This window comes from Nomia melanderi, chromosome 4, assembly GCF_051020985.1.
Source record: "Nomia melanderi isolate GNS246 chromosome 4, iyNomMela1, whole genome shotgun sequence".
Lineage (NCBI taxonomy): Eukaryota > Metazoa > Arthropoda > Insecta > Hymenoptera > Halictidae > Nomia > Nomia melanderi.
Genome location: NC_135002.1, coordinates 17,619,116 through 17,639,175, shown reverse-complemented (window position 1 = coordinate 17,639,175; position 20,060 = coordinate 17,619,116). Strand labels below are relative to the sequence as shown.

Here is a 20,060-nt window from a genome sequence, read left to right as displayed (position 1 = left end):
TGAATATGTATTGAGTGCTTCAATGTGATACTTTAACCAGTTAACTGTGGCATTTTGTTTCAAAAGTCGCTCATTATACGCACAATAAAATCAAACAATGAAGTATATACCTGCCAAACGCAGTGCAAATGTTCTATCATGTATTCTAACGAAAAACTGAAGCAAAACGAAAAAGAATTACACGTGAATCTGAAAAAATAACTAAGTCACCGTTGAAAAACATTAGTATCATTTCGAGTTTTAAGATGACGTGTATACTCGTCGAGCGCAGTTAACTGGTTAATTGGAGATTTTATATTACGTCATTGAGGATTAAGTGCATCCATGGAAATGAAATAAGAGGATCTAACGAAGTATATCTAAGCGAAACGCAATTTTATGCGATATTTCGAAAAACCTGTATGAACTTCTGTGATATTAGATTGGGTTTTCGTTTACAATTTCATTGTGTTTAGATTTGAATCCATCGCCGTAAAATTGAAGAATTTCACTGTTAAAATAAATAGTGATCTGTTAAACACACAGTGTGCGCTACATTGTAACGTGAAAACGGAAACGGGTGTTTGTGATTTTCATTCGTGAAAGTATAGTAAAATATATCGATCAGTGAAACTATGAAACCACGCAGTAATCATGAAATAATACATAAGAAGTGTGACTAATTAAAATGCTGATTTCGGTGAAATTTAGCCACTTTAATGCGCTTATTTATCATCGTCACTTATCTGTGGTTTGTGACAACCAATATATTGTATTTTATATAAGACAAGGATATTAGTGTTATGTATGATTTTATCTACAATTATAACACGTGCTGTAAATCAGAAACTTGTCAAGGTTTTTCCTTAAATCTCATTTATACCTGTTTCATCAAAATAATATGCTACGAAACAACTTGTTTGAAACAATAAATGTTCGTCATGCAAGAAATATGATTTTATATTAGCAAATTGAGGGAAGCAGTAATTAACTGAGAAAGGCATTTTTCTAGAAACCTGAAACGCTAAATGTAAAAAAGATGTAAAAGCAGAAAATTGCGGTACATATATTTCTTTAGAGAAAACGTGGATACCGGCAAAACTAATATAACGTTTATAGTATTTCACATGAATATTCCAATATACAAGTATAAAATCCAAGGTATGGAAAAGTTAATAGGTTATGAGGTGTACCAGTTGATTTTTAAATCAGAAATTAGGATACTTTCTTAATTGAAACATTAATTTAACGATCTATTAATTTTTCAGCCATTTTAGCTTGACCCGTTTGCGTGAACTACCATGTATACATAACGCGGTCATTCGACTACTTTCATTATTTATTTTGCTTCATTTTAATAGACTAAGGTGAGTTCATGCCAGAGTTCTGTTTCTTAATATTTTCGGAGTGACTTCTAGTTTAAAAAAAATTTGCGGAACACTAAAATGATTGATTACGTATCGTTACAAAAATATCTGTCCTCCTACTTACGCATCTAATATATTATATTTTACATATTTGACCAATATTACAGTCCCAGGTATAATTTTCATCGTCGTAAACCTTGATTAACATACTTGACATTAGAATCCATTTAATTAAGAAATTCTATACGTTTCAATAATAAAGCATTACTTAATTTGGTAGAATATATCATAAATATGGATAAACGGTTAATTTCGTGAGTAACTGTATATTTAACAGTAAAAATAAGCATCCTCATATATTTTATTTTAAAATATATGCACGCATATTAAATTTCTGAACAAATTTATGAGCTTGTACAGCTAATAATGAATCACACTTACATACATTTTTTCTACATAACTTGTTATGGGTTTCCATAATTTCAGGAAAAAATTTGAACAAACTAGCAGAATACCTGTTAATTCATTTGCATCATTAACGTGTATATTTAGGTATATACATATATGGTTTTAAACTATATTGTCAGTAAATAATCGATTGATATTATCATGTTATTATAATATTATTATTACTTACTATATTATTATAATTTTACATTGTAATTTATATAAGTACATTACTACTTTAATCATCCGAATATTATACGAAAAAGATTGCAGCGGCAACGGAATATGCTTCATTCTGTCATATGATTCAAATGAGTTAACACGTTCGCTACCAATGCTTATTTCGGTGACGATCTCCTCAATTATAATATTTTCTTCAATCCAATAAATCTTCTAAAGAAAATATTAGAAAAATAAAACTGAAATGAGTCATTGAGTTCCTAAATATAATGTCGTGGTTTATCATTTCTAATAACAATATCTATAGGATCAATTTCATTTTCATTATGTAAAATATAGAATTACTATTATATACTACTATATATATAGACTACTATTATATACCATAGAGCAACTCGACGACTTAACAGTAAACGCACCATGCCGGTCAAATGATTAGTTTTAAAATTTGATTTAAAATTCTGCATTTTCGGTTTTCTTTTCCTTTGAGAAACTTTCATTGTCTGATTTGTTTAATACTTTTATTTAGTAAGTTATTTGACCGATTACTATACGAATAGGTACGGTTTGGAAATAACTTGATGTCTAGAGGAACGGCAGAGAGGCAAGAGGTGTTTTCCTAGTTTATAGTTTTATAGTTTCGATTGGTTTCGTGTAACCGTATTGGCGACTGACAGATTAATAATTGAAAGTATCAAGAATTAGAATATATAACTAACAGAAAATTGAGCGAGGAAAGATGAAAACTGATCATTCACCCCTGTCATCCTCACCCTAGCAATCAAGTAATCTCCTAGCAGTTAGTACTGTTAGTACTTTATATGTTAGTAAAAATACATTATATTAGTAAAATCTTAGTAACAGTATGTTTGGTATTAATCCTTTGCACCCGAAAGATTTTGCACTATAATCTTAATCACTTTCGAAATATCGGTAACATTTCTTATAACTGTAAATATAAATCACATACACAGAAATGATAAAAGAAAGAGCTATTTCATTTCAATATTTCATGTAATAACACATCCTACAGAACTTAGTATCGAATATCAAACTCCGTAATTTTTCTATACTAAACCAAACGGCAATCGAGTGTCGCTTCACCAGTACAAAGGGTTAAACTCGAATCTCTACCTTGCCTCCTTATCATACGTCGAAGGAATACATTGAACCTGAAACGTGATAATAACTACGCGACCGCGTTAATGGATAATGGGCTTCACCGACGTCGAAGTGCCTTCGTGATTAAATCTGGTATCAGAGGCATCGCGCGTACTCGCATTAATTAACCGCATAATTAGTATCTTTCTAAAACGAAGCTAAACGACCGCGCGCTATTACGCCGACAACATTTTAAATACCTCGCGCACAGCCATAATATCTTTGCCCAGTACGCATTTCTTTCGCGTTGAATTATGGTAAACCACTAACTTGTGCCTCCGTCGACCCGTTCGGAATTAACTGTATCCTCGTCGGAGGAAACGCAGCGCATGCCTCATCCTCGCCGTATAATTTCGTGTTTTCCATTTTATTTTTTTCTCGCATGCGGCCCATCTAACCGGAATGCTGGTTAGAATTCAGTTTGAAGAATTGCTCTATCATTAGCCCGCAGGGTTTTATAAAACGTCAATTCCATTATAACCGCGGGGACTGGAATTATTTTAAATATTCTTTGTACCGTGCCCTCTAATGTCGACAGATTTCGTGACGCAAGCTTCGACGTTTCCGGTTTTTTCATGGGCGCCGCAACCTATAAGAAATTCAGATGTTTGAGTTATGCTTTTAGGGCGGATGGCAGAAACGGATTGTCATGTTTAATTGCAGGAAAGTTACGGTTGCGTTGAGTTCTTCGTAGGGAATTCTCATTTACCGAGTTTCATTCCAGCTGAACTGCGGAAGTATCCTTTTAACATATTAACCCTTTATTGTGCGATTTTCTTCGCAGCTGTGCCAAGCAAGTTTATTCTAGTATTAATTATTTGCGCAAATGAAATGAAGTTTTTTATTTGTTGTAAATGCACATTTATTTCGCAGTTGAAATGAGAAAAGAATAATGTTGAATTGATGCAAATATTTTGACGTTTTGTATATGTGGTTAAGAAAAACATTTTTTTTCTTCGAAACGAAACATCTGTTTTCAAACTATTGTAATTGTATGTAAAGAACACTTCTTTCTTCGTTTTTATTTAGTTTTGGTTCAGCCAGAGAACAGTTCAGCTACTAAACTAAATCTAGAAAGTAGTCAGTAGTAGTAGTCTTTTATTTTTATCTATGTGCTTACAATGAATGACATTGATTTTTTCTATTGACTTAGAAAACTTCACCACGAGTTTCATTTTGTTAATGCACATAAAAGAAGTAATGTCTATAAAAATGTTCAGAATATTTATACTGTACGTTGTTGTCTTTTATGCATGTATAAAAGTTATAAACAAAACAATTTTAAACTATTTTAAACAAGTTTACATTATCAACCAAAGTTTAGCATTAAGTACCGGCTAATATTATATTATAATATGAATTTTCTTTTTACTGAACACTAATGTTTTTAGATACAGCTATATAACTGCTTATTGTGCATTACATACATAATTTAATTAAATAATTAATATATAAATAATTAAATTATTTCCACCTTAATTATATCTCCGTTTGCATCAATGTCTTCGGTTGATGATGTATGTACCATGTTGAAGTTATTTAGGTAAAAAATTAAAAAAAGATTGATTAGAGACGCATCGTTTGCTCTTCCAAATATTTGATTTTACGGTTGAAACGGTTTCACCAGCTGACTGGTCTCACAGAATCGAAATGGTTTAACCATGAAATGAATTTTAAATAATACCAGCAATAAAACAGAAATAAATCAAAAGTAATAAAGTAATCTTTAGTAAACAAACTCCGTTATTTACACAATCATACATTATATACTTAAAATAAATACATTTTCTGTACTTCTGCACAATTGTACATGAAGTCAATTTTCAAAATCTTTTACATGGTATTAAACGCTTGTTTATAGAAATTATTAAAAATATTTATATTCGTATGATTGTAAAATGTTCAAATTTTACAGTGAAACTATGCACTCAGAATACCTGAATTCATTTCGTTACATTATCGCTCTATTTAAAATGTTATCCATATTTCAAAATATTGTACGTACAATTTAATAAAATGTTAATAGCTTACAAATGTTAATAAGCTTGCTCATATATGTTCATATTTGATGAATTATAGCTCTTATATGTTACACTAATTATAACCTAGTCATAGATTAAAAGGATAAAATTACATTGTATACTTTTGTACAAAGCGGCCGTTACATCTACGTAATTAGCTTCTTACTAAAATTCGCAACGATGACTCGAAGACATCCCCCTCTGGAAGCTTTTTGCAACGCAGCGTAGAACATTGTCCAAGAACGAAATCGGTGAAACCGATTCATTCTATCTTACGAAATGTCAAAGTTTCTCCGGTGACATGGTAGTTATCGATAAATCCAGGAAGCAACGAAAGAGAAGAGAATACCGGTGCGCGTTAATTTCTGTTTCGTTATAATCGTATGTTATTACGTGTGCAGATACACGTTACGGACACACGCCGTTGCGCCGGCTCGCACACTCGCAGCTCAAGCATGCTCTCTCAGTCGTTTTTTCTTCTTTTTTTAAATACATCCTACTCCTTCGTTCCGCACGAAAGCGTGCTCTAGATTAATCAAGATCTGAAGAATCTGGGAAATCGTTAGTTCAGGTAGCGCACCGCGATTATTCGGTAGCTGGCAATACCCTGCGCGAAACGCTGACTGACTGAAGACACGAAATAAGAAGAATACGTAAGATTACATAATTTTCGTTGCAACGAAGAAGTGCGCATTCTTGCTGAACAAAGATGCAGGCGAATTGTAATTAAACCCACTGACCTGCGGAATCCATTGATGCGATGAAACCTAATCTAAACCGAGCGAAGCAAAGGCTTCTATAAAGGAATCCCCTTTCAGAGAGTCTGCTTTGTGCAATTACTTTGTATCCAAAACTATTAAACATTTCGAGTCAGTTCTGCTGGGTAGACGTGACGCGAGATTAATTGGTCCCTCAATGTTCGACTCTTATTAATATTGAGGGACCAATTAATCTCGCGTCACGTCTACCCAGCAGAATTAACTCGAAATATTTAATAATTCTGGATACAAAGTAATTACAAAGATAAAAAAATTTACAATGTTACCTAACAAGTCTATGAATCAGAATGAATAAGTAATATTTATACTATAGAAGACAGAAGCATTGCTGTCGACAAAGGGATATTTTTAAACATATTTTTCTAAATAATTCATTTTGTTAATAATAATACAAAATCTAATAAGATCCTTTAAAAAATTGTAAAGAAAAATTCTTTTATAGTTTGTCGTTTTTTCTGTATAACAGTCCAGTTATCCTAATCAATTTTTCTCGAACTTATAATGAATATCACTTTTAAGTCTTATTTAAATACAAGAATAAAAGGAATCTTCACAATGATATATTTAATGAACCGAACTTCATTAGAATTAACAGATATGGAAATGTTGGCAATTTCTGTTTCATTAAATAAAGTACTTAGATTTTGTAAGATTTTTATGGGTTCTGGTTCGGCAATCATACTGTTAATTCTCGTTTCTCCGGTTGCAGTCGTCGCTGCTCGCTCGGGTTAATTGCATCGCCTCTTATTTTCTGACAATGTTTATCGATGGGCATTCAGGCCACTAGAAATCTCCATAATTTGCATTCTTTTCAGTAACGATATTCCACCTTCATTAAGCATGCAAATGAAGATATTAGCAACGTTCTTAACTACGATTTTATCCGTTTATACCTTTGATGGAGATTGTTCAAATCAGGTTATGTAAACTTTCATTATTATTTTACGCTTATCCCCCCATGCAACGTTCCAATAAATTGAGGAAGTGCATTATGATCGTGTATGCAGTTATGTAAAGTCCCAAGGAACTTGGCAATTGGATACCGGGGAGATTAGATTTTGACAACCATAAGCTTCGCCAGTTGTGGGAACATTCACATAAAATGTTTTTATGAACATTGTTGATAGATAGTATTGTTGAATGAAAACATTTCTGAACGATTGATATTCTTTACTGCCTTTGATGTATTCTTTTTCTTAAGAAAGTTAGTAGATCGTATTATACGAGTAATAATACTAATAAATACTTTCTTAATACAGTTTTCTACTGCAGTTGGCAGCGAAGAATAAATACTTCTGTGCAATTAAAATTTCAAAAGAAATATTTTTTACAAAACTTTTGTAAGCCAAAGCGTGGTAATAATTTTATTCTGTTTTAAAGGGTTCACAAAATAATATATTTCTCTTTTTTAATGCAATACAATTTTTTTTTTTAGTTATGTATATACAATAACAATTTTAAGAATAAGCTCAACAACCGAAACACTAATTATTTCAAGATTAATGAAAGTCGTAAAGTTTTCTTTCTGTTTTATGGTACCACTGCAAAGTAACATTTCTGCTTAATCATTCGACTGAATGAATTAGACTGGAAAGTAAAATGAACTCATCTTCCTAGTAAAGAGGATTTATGAATAAAACTTTTGCAAACTTGGAATGAGATATTGGAAAATACGTAAAGCTGTAATACAGAGTAATAAGATACCTATAGAAACAATTAAAGGTCCTTTGAAATATATAATATATATTCTTTTCAATTCTTAATAATGAACACATTTACATATTATTTACTTATCTACGTTTGATGTTACAACAGAATATTGAATAAAGTAGTAAATGCATTAAAATGTGAAACGTTCGAATAATTATGGAAGTTACTACTTGTAATATGGTTTTCATTCGGTGCTATTATAGTTAACCTTAAATTATAATAGCAAAGTGGCATAATAAAGGGGAATCCCATGGCATTCCACAGTCAATCACGTGATTTCATTCAATAGAATACACTCAATAGAATCAACCTTTTAAAAACTGGGGTTAAAAAGCAGGCTTATACACAATCGTCCAATACAAGAGTTGCTTGCTAAGATATAACTCTCATAACATTAACACTAGAACTACCAAGCATTTAATATGATTGGCATGCAGTCCCTATAAAAATTGTAAGAAAAGATTATTTTCTGTATCTTCAGACACTTATTATAGTACCCAAGTGAAACTATTTATTTTCGAAATCATTTCGAATATTCAATTTTGAAATATCAATAATTGCGAAATAAGGAAACCAAAACCAGCCATTTTTACTGGCACGGTAGTTCTAGTGTTAATCAGGTTTATAATTTCTCTTCACTTAACACTTTGCACTCGAGAGCTACAGAGTGAAACCATTCAAAATTTGTCATTATACGTTGTAAAATTTTATCTTTAAATATATTGCCGCATCTGAGACTATATTCAATGAAAATACAATAAAATATAGCTAACACTATTCTTTTATGCACATATTATTTAGTTATCTATGAATACGTTTTTTCTATTGGAATTTCTCCGAGTTGCTAGTAATGTGAGTGAATCTTCGACTATAAAGGGTTAAGGCTGTCCAAAAGAGACGTCCTACAAATGATTTAATACAATGAAATTATAAACCTTGGTATTTACCATTAACCTTTGCACACTGCATCAATACGTGAAATATTGAAAGAAAATAGCCTTGTTCCCTAATTCATGTGTACTTTCTTGATAAATTCATTTTAACCCTTTGCATTCAGAAGCTTTTCACTAGAAACAGTCGACACTTTCCGATGAGACATAGACGACACTATTTGAAACGAACTAATGAGAAAACATACGTCAATTAATAAACAAAGCTATTTTATAGAAATATTTCACATATTGATGTATTATACGAAATTTAATATTATATATAACGCTTTGTAATTTTGTTATATCAAATTAAATGGTGACTAAGGGTCACCTCTCGAGTGCAAAGGGTTAAAACATTCTATTGATTCCGGTCATCTTTGGTTTCAATCGACCTTTCATCACCCCCTTTGATTAACCTTGGCTTTTCTCGGCTACGAGTTAATTCGTTCATCGCCGCTGGAATAATGTCCCTATGTATCGGGGATCTGACCCTTCTTACAAGCTGGGTGCTGAAATAATTAGCGGCATCTGCATGACGTAACTTCGGTCTATGGCTTTTTATTAGCTCGTTGGGGACGTTCTGTTTCCTTATTCGATCGTCATACAACTCTACAGTAAATAAGCAGGAGCATTATCTTGTAAAACATTTATTGTTTTTCATAATAATTTCATGTTGGTATCAGTTTTCATCTTAAACAGATTAACGACTAACCATAAATAGTTTAATGGCAAAATAGAAAACAGTTACACGAAAAACGCTAAGAAATTATCAGAAAAATGAAGTATAGTTATTGTTCCGGCACGGTTTATTTGGTTAAGACACATATCATAAAAAGAACGGCAGCTCAACCACCTAAACCCCGAGCGCACAGCCACCGGTACCTTTGCAGGTCAGAAGGGACGACATACCCCCTACCTCCACTACAAGCAATGTGGGCGTAGGTTAAACTAGCAACACTCCGATAGTTTAGCCTTCTGATTTGTCACTAAGGACACCGCCCTATCTCAGTATTTTTATATATGTAGGGAAACATGGAGAGACTAGATAGACAGACATACATCACAAGTTCATAACAATCACGCTGTACTCACTGGACAACACACACACTTTAACTTTGTAAACATATACACATTCCTTTCACTCAATATTAAACAAATACAGTCCACTTTCGAACGAGAAAAAGAGAAGCCTTTTTTCATCACATCTATTTCACACAAGGTTAAATCGGCGTGTGAAAGTGTTACGCCACGTCCACTAATATTGCCTGGACAGCGTACACGAACAGTTATAGAGTACATCATACTGGAAATTGCTGTAGGGATTTACATGTTTTCCTTAGTCGTCTCTTGTTTTCAACCACTAGCTACTGTGATTGTCACTTACTGTTAATCGATGTATTTTAATATTCATAGAAATACTGACTATAGCTACAATGAGCAACGCGCGTTACATTTATTACACCGTTTCATTAAGTGTGCTACTTATATAAATACGTGTTAGTCAAACATTGTAAGATCAAGAACCGTTTTGATCAATAAATGCCTTTATCTATAGTCATTTAGTATTATAGAATTCTCTTCTGACGGGCAATGGATCTGTTTATTTCACATATTTACCCTAACATCAAATTAAGCGCTCTTGGTTTGTAATATATTATTGAAAGATAACCCATTTTCAATCAGTGTAAATACATACAAATATTTACTAATAAAATACCTTCACCTAAATATATACTTTGCAAAATATTTTTAAGTATTAAACACATTTTAATAAATTTCCTCTGTTTCTTCTCTAAAAGAAACAGCTATAACATGAAATCTAATTTGAAGGTGAACCTAAATAATACCAATAGTACCTCAGAATGTGCTTAAGTTTTTCAGATAAATTAACCTTCTAAATTCTTTATTATTAAATTGTATAATTATTCATACAACTAGCATATTATTATACAACAAATCATTACGTAATGAGTATTATTAAGTAATTTATCCAAATGTTGGTGGTCACTATTGGCTTTACTGTGAATGTGATCACCTTGAAATAAACTCAAGTACAAAGAAATGTCTTACGAGCCCCATAAAAATAATCGCGATTAAATGTTTCACATACGCTTCGTGCATACAGCAGACAAAACTTTTGCCGTTACATCAACTTAATTTCACGAATAACTCGATGTTACTTCATTCTTACTTTCCCGTTAGTTCATAGACTTCTTAAGTGTATTTAACGTCATTTAACGTCATTTTAAACAATGCGTTAAATGTAAATAAAGTGACGGCAACTTCTGATAACACAATTGAATTTGAGAACAGGTACCTCCTTCCTTGTTTACATCCTCGCCATTGTATTTCATGTTTTCGACCGCGTATCACGTTCGCGAAAACGTTCCTCGGAGTTTTGAGCGTTACGACATGCCTTTGTTGTTATCAGTTTTATCAAACCGTCGCAGACGGTCCATGCACGTTTCTTTGGAACTGTTCGGCGAAAATGAAATCGCAACGTCCCTGCAACTTGGCAGTTTACCATTGAGACGGAGGGTTGAAATTTGTCGGAACCTTTACGCTCCGAATATTTCAAACCCTTTACCGCGTCACTCCGCTCGCTATTCTCATCCATTTCCCAACCTTTTGTTAGGGCTGCTGCAGCTACCTGCGAGAACTCACTTAATGCTTGCCCTGAAAGGAAGGATTGAAAAACAGGAAGTGGTTTGTGTTACAGGACGGAGGAATTTTTACTGTATTCATTGGACTGTTCGCTTTTTTTGCCCGTTCATTCAACCTTTCATTCGTCGTGACGTTTCGGCTGATTTTACTGAGATAATGAAGGTTTTCTGTAAAAAATCTCTTATGGGGAAGTAATTACATTTTATTCTTTTTTTTTAGATACTTTCTATTAATAATGGTTTAGGTTTTATAATTACTTGGATAATTTAAAAAATTTTTGAATCACTTATACTACTTCAAATCATTTTTTTACCGGCACTTTCATGGTGCAGGATAATTCTAATATTAACATTAGAGTGTTCTAAAGTACAAAAAAGAAATTCTTTTATTTTATTGAGTGCGAAGACATAAGTATAAGAAATAACCTGTATCGTAAAAATATTTTATGTGTTATTGTAATTATATTCTACGTCTTATTCTAATTAAATTATATTTTGTATGCATTTTTGTAACACAAATATCGAGATCAATGTAATGAAGAAATTAAAAAAAATTAATAACATTTCTGCTTTGCTTTTAAGTAAAAGAAACAGTAAAATGTTACAACAAGCATAAACTTGTATATAATACCAAAATTTACTACATCGAAGATTGATTAATGAAAATGTCAATTTCAATGAAATTTTAAATGAAAGTTAAAACACAAATGTGACATGAAACTTAGGACCTTGTATCTTCATTCAGATTATTACAATATATCTAATTTTATACGAATATTACTTACCTATCTCACTAAATATAATGACGAACGAATATACTATAAATTAATGAATAAAATATTTATCTTTATTGTATTGATATATATTTTTTGACTGATCTATATAATTTCGCCTGATCTATTTAATAGCGCAAATGTGGACAATCAATTGGTAATATGAAACTAGTCGCTGGTACAGACATTCGTTTTAGTTAATAAAATTATAGGTTTGCATACAAATATTGACAATCGAATTATGATATTGATGTTGCATTAGTTTTGAGACAAACTTCAGAATGTTCAGTTCCTGTAACACGACCTGCCTCAACACAGTCTGAAGCAAACCGTTCACTGTGCAGCGTAGCGAATTAACAGGCTTCTCGTCCAAGGCCAATGGAAGAAGCTTGGCCTAATTGCAGCTTCGTGTCTCATGTGTTTCAACTCTCAAACTTTGAAAGCACAATTTTAACGAGCGTATCTTTCTTCGGTGATATTATTTTCACTATTCCCGTCGTCTTATTTTTATTCCTGTGGCATTCAGAAAATATCGTTTGTGAATACCTAGATAGTACTTACCTTATACTTAATATAAAAGCACTATCAGTATTGAAATTGAAAATGTTAATGTAGTTTCAAACATATATTATATACAAAGTGATTCGAAATAGATTTTGTTTGAAAACTTACAGACTTATTGTGTCTCATAATAAGCGCAAACCGTTGTTTCACAGTTTCGCAAAAAATTGCGCAACTAATTGTTTTCGAAGATCTCTTAATTTACAGTAACAAACGAAAGAAGATTTAAAATTGTAAGTTTTATGAATTACTTATTTTTTACGGCAGATATATCTCTTTTTATTAAACAGCTTATTTATATTGTACATCACTAATAAATATATTTAAAGCCTTTTGCATACTAACAGTTAACGGTGTTGTTAAAATTTGTCAATTAAGTTGATTATATCAATATCCTAAATAATGATTCAATAAGATTTGCAGAAAAAATATATCTAGAAAAGTTTATTTTGAAACTGAAGAATAAATTAAATTCAATTGAAGAGTTACAAATATATATTTTATTAGAAGTAGAAAAATTAAAAAATCGAATAGACACAAGTAAAGGAAAGCTTAAAATTTATATGTATGGAAATTATTTTGAATACATTTAAATATATAAGCATAAATAATATTTAAGTATAATATAAAATATGAACTTCAAAGAGTATTTATGAATGACTCTGTATTTAAGCGTGATACGATATTTAACTTTTTAACTATTTACTTTATTTAGTTTTTTTTTTAGATCATTCCATTTTCTCAAATTCTAAATGGAAGAACCGGTTTCACTGACTGGAATATGACATATTCGAACACTTAATTTCATAATTACGATCTTCAAGGTTACCCATTCACATTGGCAAATATTCGCGGACTTAAAAGGTAATAAATTATTATTAGATAAGAATCACATGCTTACATACGATAACAAAACCTGTATCTTATCGTGTCTCGCAAAGATAGATAACGCTTCCTACAAAGAAAAAGTCATGCCGTGATAATAAATTAATACCTAGAACGCTGAACTGCGTATAAACGAGCGAATCGAATTCTTCTGTCTTTCTGTATTTACTTAGTTGATTAAGGAATTAAAGCACTAAATACCTCATTCAATAAGACGAATTCTGTTAACGCATTGCGTACCAGTTAATTCTTAGAAAACTGGCCGATTTTTCAATGAGATCAAAGTTCGTGATATATCACTATATGCAAAATATTAAAATATCTTATTATTATTTCATAAGTGTTAAATTATATTGGAACTGATTACTTGTTTAACATTTTTTTAAATGGTGTAGTAGTTAGCAAAGTTACAAAGGTAGGTTTAAATGTTCTTAATAAATTAATATCTTCTTGTTATATCCAAAGCAAACCAAATTATTTAAAATAGTAAGGTCGAATGACTTGTCAGTTACAATTATCAAAGCTTATTCTTCAATAGTGCACAGTAATCATCCACCAGTGGGGCTCAATAAAAATACTTATAATCGTTGCAAACACTGTAAATAAGTAATTATAAAATTCAGTTAACAAAATATATGACTACAAGAATTATTAGGTTCTCAGGTTGAAGTTAGCATTGAACACGCAGTAGTTATAGAAAATATTTAGAAAAAACATTTTGCCGTTGCACGTAACAAATTTCATTTCCGTTTCATTCAGTCTCGTTAGATATGTATGTATTTGTTTTCTTTATTCATGTAGTTCTGTACGTTCTGCGTTATTTTTAACAGAACCATTGACCATTCTCGCGCAATCAATAACGAAGCTGCGGAAACGTACATTGCAATAGAAAATAGGAACCTACACCTGAAATCGGAGCCATTCATATCCATTGGACCTGCATCTGAATCTCGGTCCGCCTTTTTTTTTTCGTAACTATAGAACTCGGCGCATTTTCACGTTTACACATTTCCATATTTTCGACGTACCCTTCGATTCGAGGCTTCGATTCCAAGGAAATTATCAAACGTCCGAAGCACAGCTCACACTTTCTTCGTCGAAGTTTGAAAAACTGGCGGCTTGCCCAAAATATTCACTCGCTGTTCCCTCTGCAAAGCAACAGCCTAAAAATACGAGCGAAGATGGAAACTAACGACGCTGTATCGACTGTCGTCACAGGGACTCGAGTTTTTTTAGAAACGTGTGTTTCAATAATCATACGGCTAGCTATAAGAAAAGCGTGCAACTTTTTACTAGTACATAGTAAGTGATAGTTACGTACAATAGATATTTGAATGTTACGTTATTGTTTCATAATTTCGCTGGAACATGTTTAACACCCTCGCTACCAGCGTCGCATATTTGTGACGGACGTAATCCTATATTTTACAGAATGAAAATGAAATTAATCCTATAGATATTGTTATTAGAAATGATAAACTACGGCATTATATTTAGGAACTCAATAAGTTGTTTCAGTTTCATTTTTCTAATATTTTGTTTAGAAGATCTATTGGATTGAAAAAAATAGTACAATTGAGGAGACCGTCAGCGAAATAAGCGCTGGTAGCGAACGTGTTAAGTAAAATTTCAGAATCAGTGGGAAAAGAATTTTAAAGTTTAGTAACTGAACTAAAATGTATTTAAAATAAATGTTCATTTTCTTCTGTGGAAAAATATTGAAACCAGTAGAAGAAATATACCGATAAGCATTATATAAAATTTTAAACAAATATAAGATTAAATATTGTGTATAATTTTGAGTAAATACAAAATTTTTGAAATTTAATCCCCTTCAAGGATTTTATGTTGTTTGGATTGATTATTCAAATAGAAAAGGAAATACTACGGTAGGAGTCTGTCTATATTGGAAATTAATTCTTAATTGGTTCATTAGCCCAGAGAAAAGCCATTTTCCCCTTTACCCGAGTCGTGTTATTGGCAGTGCATATTATTACAGAAATATTGAATATAAATCGGGGAACGTAATGATAACTTTAACCTTGTGCCGACGACGGATAGCTATTACAATATCTCACTGCCAGATGCAGGTGTATAGCAAACTGTAAAATTATGTATAATGTCATTACAGCTTCTGCCAATTTAGTCACATATATATTTATATCGAAGTCCATAGTCATATTAAACTATTATATTAGCTTGATGCATTTACATTTTTGACGATGTAAAACTAAATATTCTGCACAATTAAATTACATTACAGTTTAGTTAATACTAGCCATTATAAAAAATAAATAAATACAAAATAATATATTGAACATTTTTATGCAAATGTGTATCATATTATTTTAATTACACGTAGGTACTTCAGTGTTAAATCTTGTATTATCTCAGAAAATTATATATCAATGTATTCTTTATTTATTCGGATTTAAAATAATCTGTCTATTAAAATTAATTGATTCTACACAACTTAGATTGTAATAATAGAAGCTTCTGATTTTCGAGAAAAAAATACATGAAAAGTCGTTGAACGTAGGAAATGATTTAATTTATCATTTGAATAAAACAATTTAACCCTAAGGTAAAGCTATTATTTCATTAGATGTATAAGAATTCTAAAAAAATGAAATCTGTTTTACTAGCTAAATTCATGTTATTTATTTCATGATTCCATGATTCAATTTCCATAAGAATAAATACTGAAGTATTTAAAACATTACTTAGCTATGTAACCATGTACTATTACGGGCGAACATAGTTGCTTTTTAAGAAACTAGAAAGTGGAAACAGATCACTTCTTGCACATTTCCGTGTTACCATACCTAATGTGCACCACAAGAAAAGTCCAATTTGGAAATTATTGTGTAATCATTTCTCTGCTGTCTTAATTACGTTCATTTCAATTAACAAAGCAACAAATTGCACGAAGAAGTCATTATTAAATCGAATAGTTAACACGCCTCTGTATTCCCAAGCACCTAATACTTAATTACATTTATTTTGCACAACCACCGTCTTGAAAGCTGCAGTGCCTATCCGTGCAATGTTTGTCCAGTCTGTTGACCTGAAAGTTCGTCGTTCGGAGACACCATCGGATGTAGAAGCGGACGATTTCTTGAAAGACACGTACACGCTTGTACGGTCCGCGAATCCGTTCTACCGGGCAGGTATTGAAAACATGAATTGCCCTACGTGTTGCTGCAGAAAGAGCCTCATTTCTCGTACACAATCATGTAGCCGAGGTTCTTTGAAGACTCTCTTACCCCAGAGAGCTACTCCCAAGAACCAGTTAAGAACATCGGACTATAAATGGTGTACCGCGCAACTGAGCCACGCTGTATGTTTTAAACGGTCTGGCATAAAAAGCAAAATAATCCTAAGCCAAAGTTGAATTAATCCAAATGTTTCATATTCGTAATGCTTCGCGGTATTGATCTTTTTCTCGATAATAATAAAGTAGGGTGAAAGTAATTAAGTAATCGTGAAAAAGAGTATTTCACACTTTATAAATAATTATTAAGATACTAATATTTTTAATTATCTTTAAATAAGTGTCTATCTGAAAAGTCTGAGCTTCCTGCACACTTTCTATGTGAATAACAGTCTCATTTATAAATAAATAATACTAAGTTTGTTTCTACTAATGAAATTTATTTAATTGATCAAATATTATTCTTTATACACATTAGCCTTTGATTTTTCTACTTATCTTCTGATATAGAATCAGCTTTTATCCAGTATACTACCAGTTACACGACACCCTGTATATGAATATATAAAGATTCCTTAAAACATAAAAAATTTATATTTTTCATGTACTCGTACATAAGTTGCTCAGAAGCCAATGCGATGAAGTCCATTTTTCGATATTTTCTGATTTTTTAAAATTTTAATGGAATAAATAATATTCTGTTTAATTATTCCAGGATTTACGCATTTTTTTTGTTTTTTTTTTTCTAGCTTAGAAAGCCCTTCTTTTTATAACTTCTGATATGTTGTATAATAATTTCATAAACCAAAACATTAATTTTGTCAATTTTTATTTTCCGAACTTAACCGCATTGGCTTCTGAGCGACTCGTATTTTGAAGATAAATGTGATAATATTGTATGCTATGCATTACACAGTAGAATATCTCCCTCTGTATATCAGAAATACATAGTATACTTACATAAACTGTTCATATCGAAGTTGTAGTCTTGGTTCGAAGAGTTTAAGTTCGAAATAAACGAGACTGGTGCAATTTGGGATCTTTTCACCTATAATCGTTGACCCGTTCATCATGGTTGTATGGTCATCTGGAAATAGGTCAGACGGTTATTTCCTGTTAGTTCCAGAAGATGAGGATGAAACACATACTTGGTATAAAAGGAATTCAATCCACGTAAAGTCCTTACTTCTTCCTACGCGATTCTTGCACGAGGTCGCTTTTAAGGCCATCTATTTCCTTGGCTGTCGTATTCTCAGTATTGTTCACGTTGTATCGCGACATGAGTTCCCGTTTCGTGATTTCTGATCTCTAGAAGTCATTCGTGCCTTGGCTAACAACCTGTTTAAGTAGTTTACGTTCTTTTCTTCTTCGTTTCGCTAATATCCATATTATTCGAATTCGCATTCTTAATTTTTTCACTGGTATCGTAAACGACTACAATGTACTGTTGCGTAATATACTGTTGCGTAATATATGTGCTATTCCGTTGTTAATGTAGGTATATATTATATTCATTATTGGACAGGTACTTAAACTGAAACAGGACATTATCGAAATAAAATTTTATTCAGATGAGTATTCAAATGAAGTTATTATTACGTTTTATTCTTCCCGTTACGCGCACTGTGTTTCAGTTAATATTGTTTGTGTAATAATATATTTGAAATATGAGTTACTTCAACATTTGATATTTGTATATGTTTATTACATTCGGGAAATATTTATTATTATTTGATATTATCATTGATAATATTGGTGAAATGAAATTTTTAAATTTATTGCAACGCGTCTTCATATTCAAATGAAGTTCGATATTCTCGGTGAAAATTTGTGTTCTATAGTTATTATTTTCATTCCAAATAAAAAGTTCCCTGCGTTAATTAAAATAAAGAAAGTTGTTCGTAAATAAATTCTGGTAATTATAAAAGTTTGTTGTCTCTTGTAATTCGGTAATTATGTTTGCAAGCTGATGTAACAGTTTTTGATTAACTTCGCTGTAGTCGCGAGATTAAAAATTCATGCAAAGTCTCCCATTTTTGCATTTAATGAATGGATATATAGTGTAATAAATTAAATACCAAAAGGAATAAAACGTATGAATTGTCGCAAATAATTTTCAATTAATACCATTAAGAAATTAAATTTTCATTTACATTACTTTCGTTTATCCAGTACATTTCAAATAACGCGGATTGATTGAAAACGCAGTGTAAACAAAAAATTAATCCATCGCATTCCGAATCATTACTATTTCAATCTTTACTCATTTTCAATGCAGTCAAGCAGCAAATATTTATATATTCATATATTCTGATTTCCTTTATTAACGTATTCCATTTTAATGTAAATAAAACATGAATTTTATCATTTGAAGTTATCTATGCTGTGTATCTGCGATTCCATAGGGAAGCCAACAAAATTATGTTACGAGTTTCCCCTATCCTAGCTAACGAAGTGCAAAGGGTTAATAAAGCCCTTACTATGCATTTTTTGCACGCCTCTAATAAATATTTTTACAATTTTCCTCAATTCCGTCGTAAGTTCCAACAGGAAGTTACTATTCACTGCCACTAAAGTAACAGAAACTACATACAAACGCAGAGAAAGAATGTGCTTGCAGACCTTTAGTATTCATGATGAGAATTGATAGTTAACGAGGAAAAAGAGAGAAAGAAGAGTTGCAAGAGAAAAAGGAAAATGTTGCCTGTACATTTCCTCGAAGGAGCACACGTATAACGAACTGATGCGTGAAGATATTCTGCTGACTACAATTTCTTGATATTTCTGCAGGAAGTAAGTATTGTATATACTGCTTCGAGTGATTGCTGTGAATCTAAAAATTAAAATTAATTCTTATCATTCGATAAGAAAATAAAGTTTGTATTTTATTTTTGTGTTTAATTCGTTTTACGCGAATGAAAATCGGTCGATACAAGAAAAAACAAAGTATTGAAGAGAAAAGCTGGTGTACGTTTTAGAAATACATATTTATTTCGCATAGTTTAACAAAAGAGATAATAATAATGACATTTTAGAAAAGAAAAGTATATTTTATTCGCTGGTATTAAATTTAAATCGCGTAAATTGAGATCACGCGTAAAAACTATCGCGTAAAAAAAGTCCGCGTAAATGAAGGGTTAGGTGTATATAAAATGAAATTATGTACCATTCAAATTTCATTTTTTGATATTAGCGAGAGAAAAGGATGGTTTATTAATTTTATCTCATTTCAAACGTACGTATTTACTTTTTCATACTTCAGTAAAAGTTTCGTGGCGACAGACAGCAATTTTATATCATTTATAAAAATATCCCGCACGCGTGTTGCAATGTATAATCATAAAATGTACAAGAACGGAGATTTATAGTTCGAACGCTTACCACAGAC

The 20,060-nt window shown here is 31.6% G+C and overlaps 1 protein-coding gene and 1 long non-coding RNA gene across 8 annotated transcripts in view; one reads left to right on the top strand and one right to left on the bottom strand.

Annotated features, from left to right (window-relative positions):
* The window catches only part of Synd (protein kinase C and casein kinase substrate in neurons protein Synd), a 112,069-nt gene that overhangs the window by 58,034 nt on the left and 33,975 nt on the right, over positions 1–20,060 (top strand). The window lies entirely within an intron of this gene.
* On the bottom strand, positions 17,153–17,919 carry LOC143174411 (uncharacterized). Its single transcript, XR_012998310.1, has 3 exons — positions 17,859–17,919; positions 17,633–17,759; positions 17,153–17,246 (listed from the first exon to the last, which is right to left on the bottom strand). It is a non-coding gene; the product is annotated as an uncharacterized LOC143174411 (long non-coding RNA).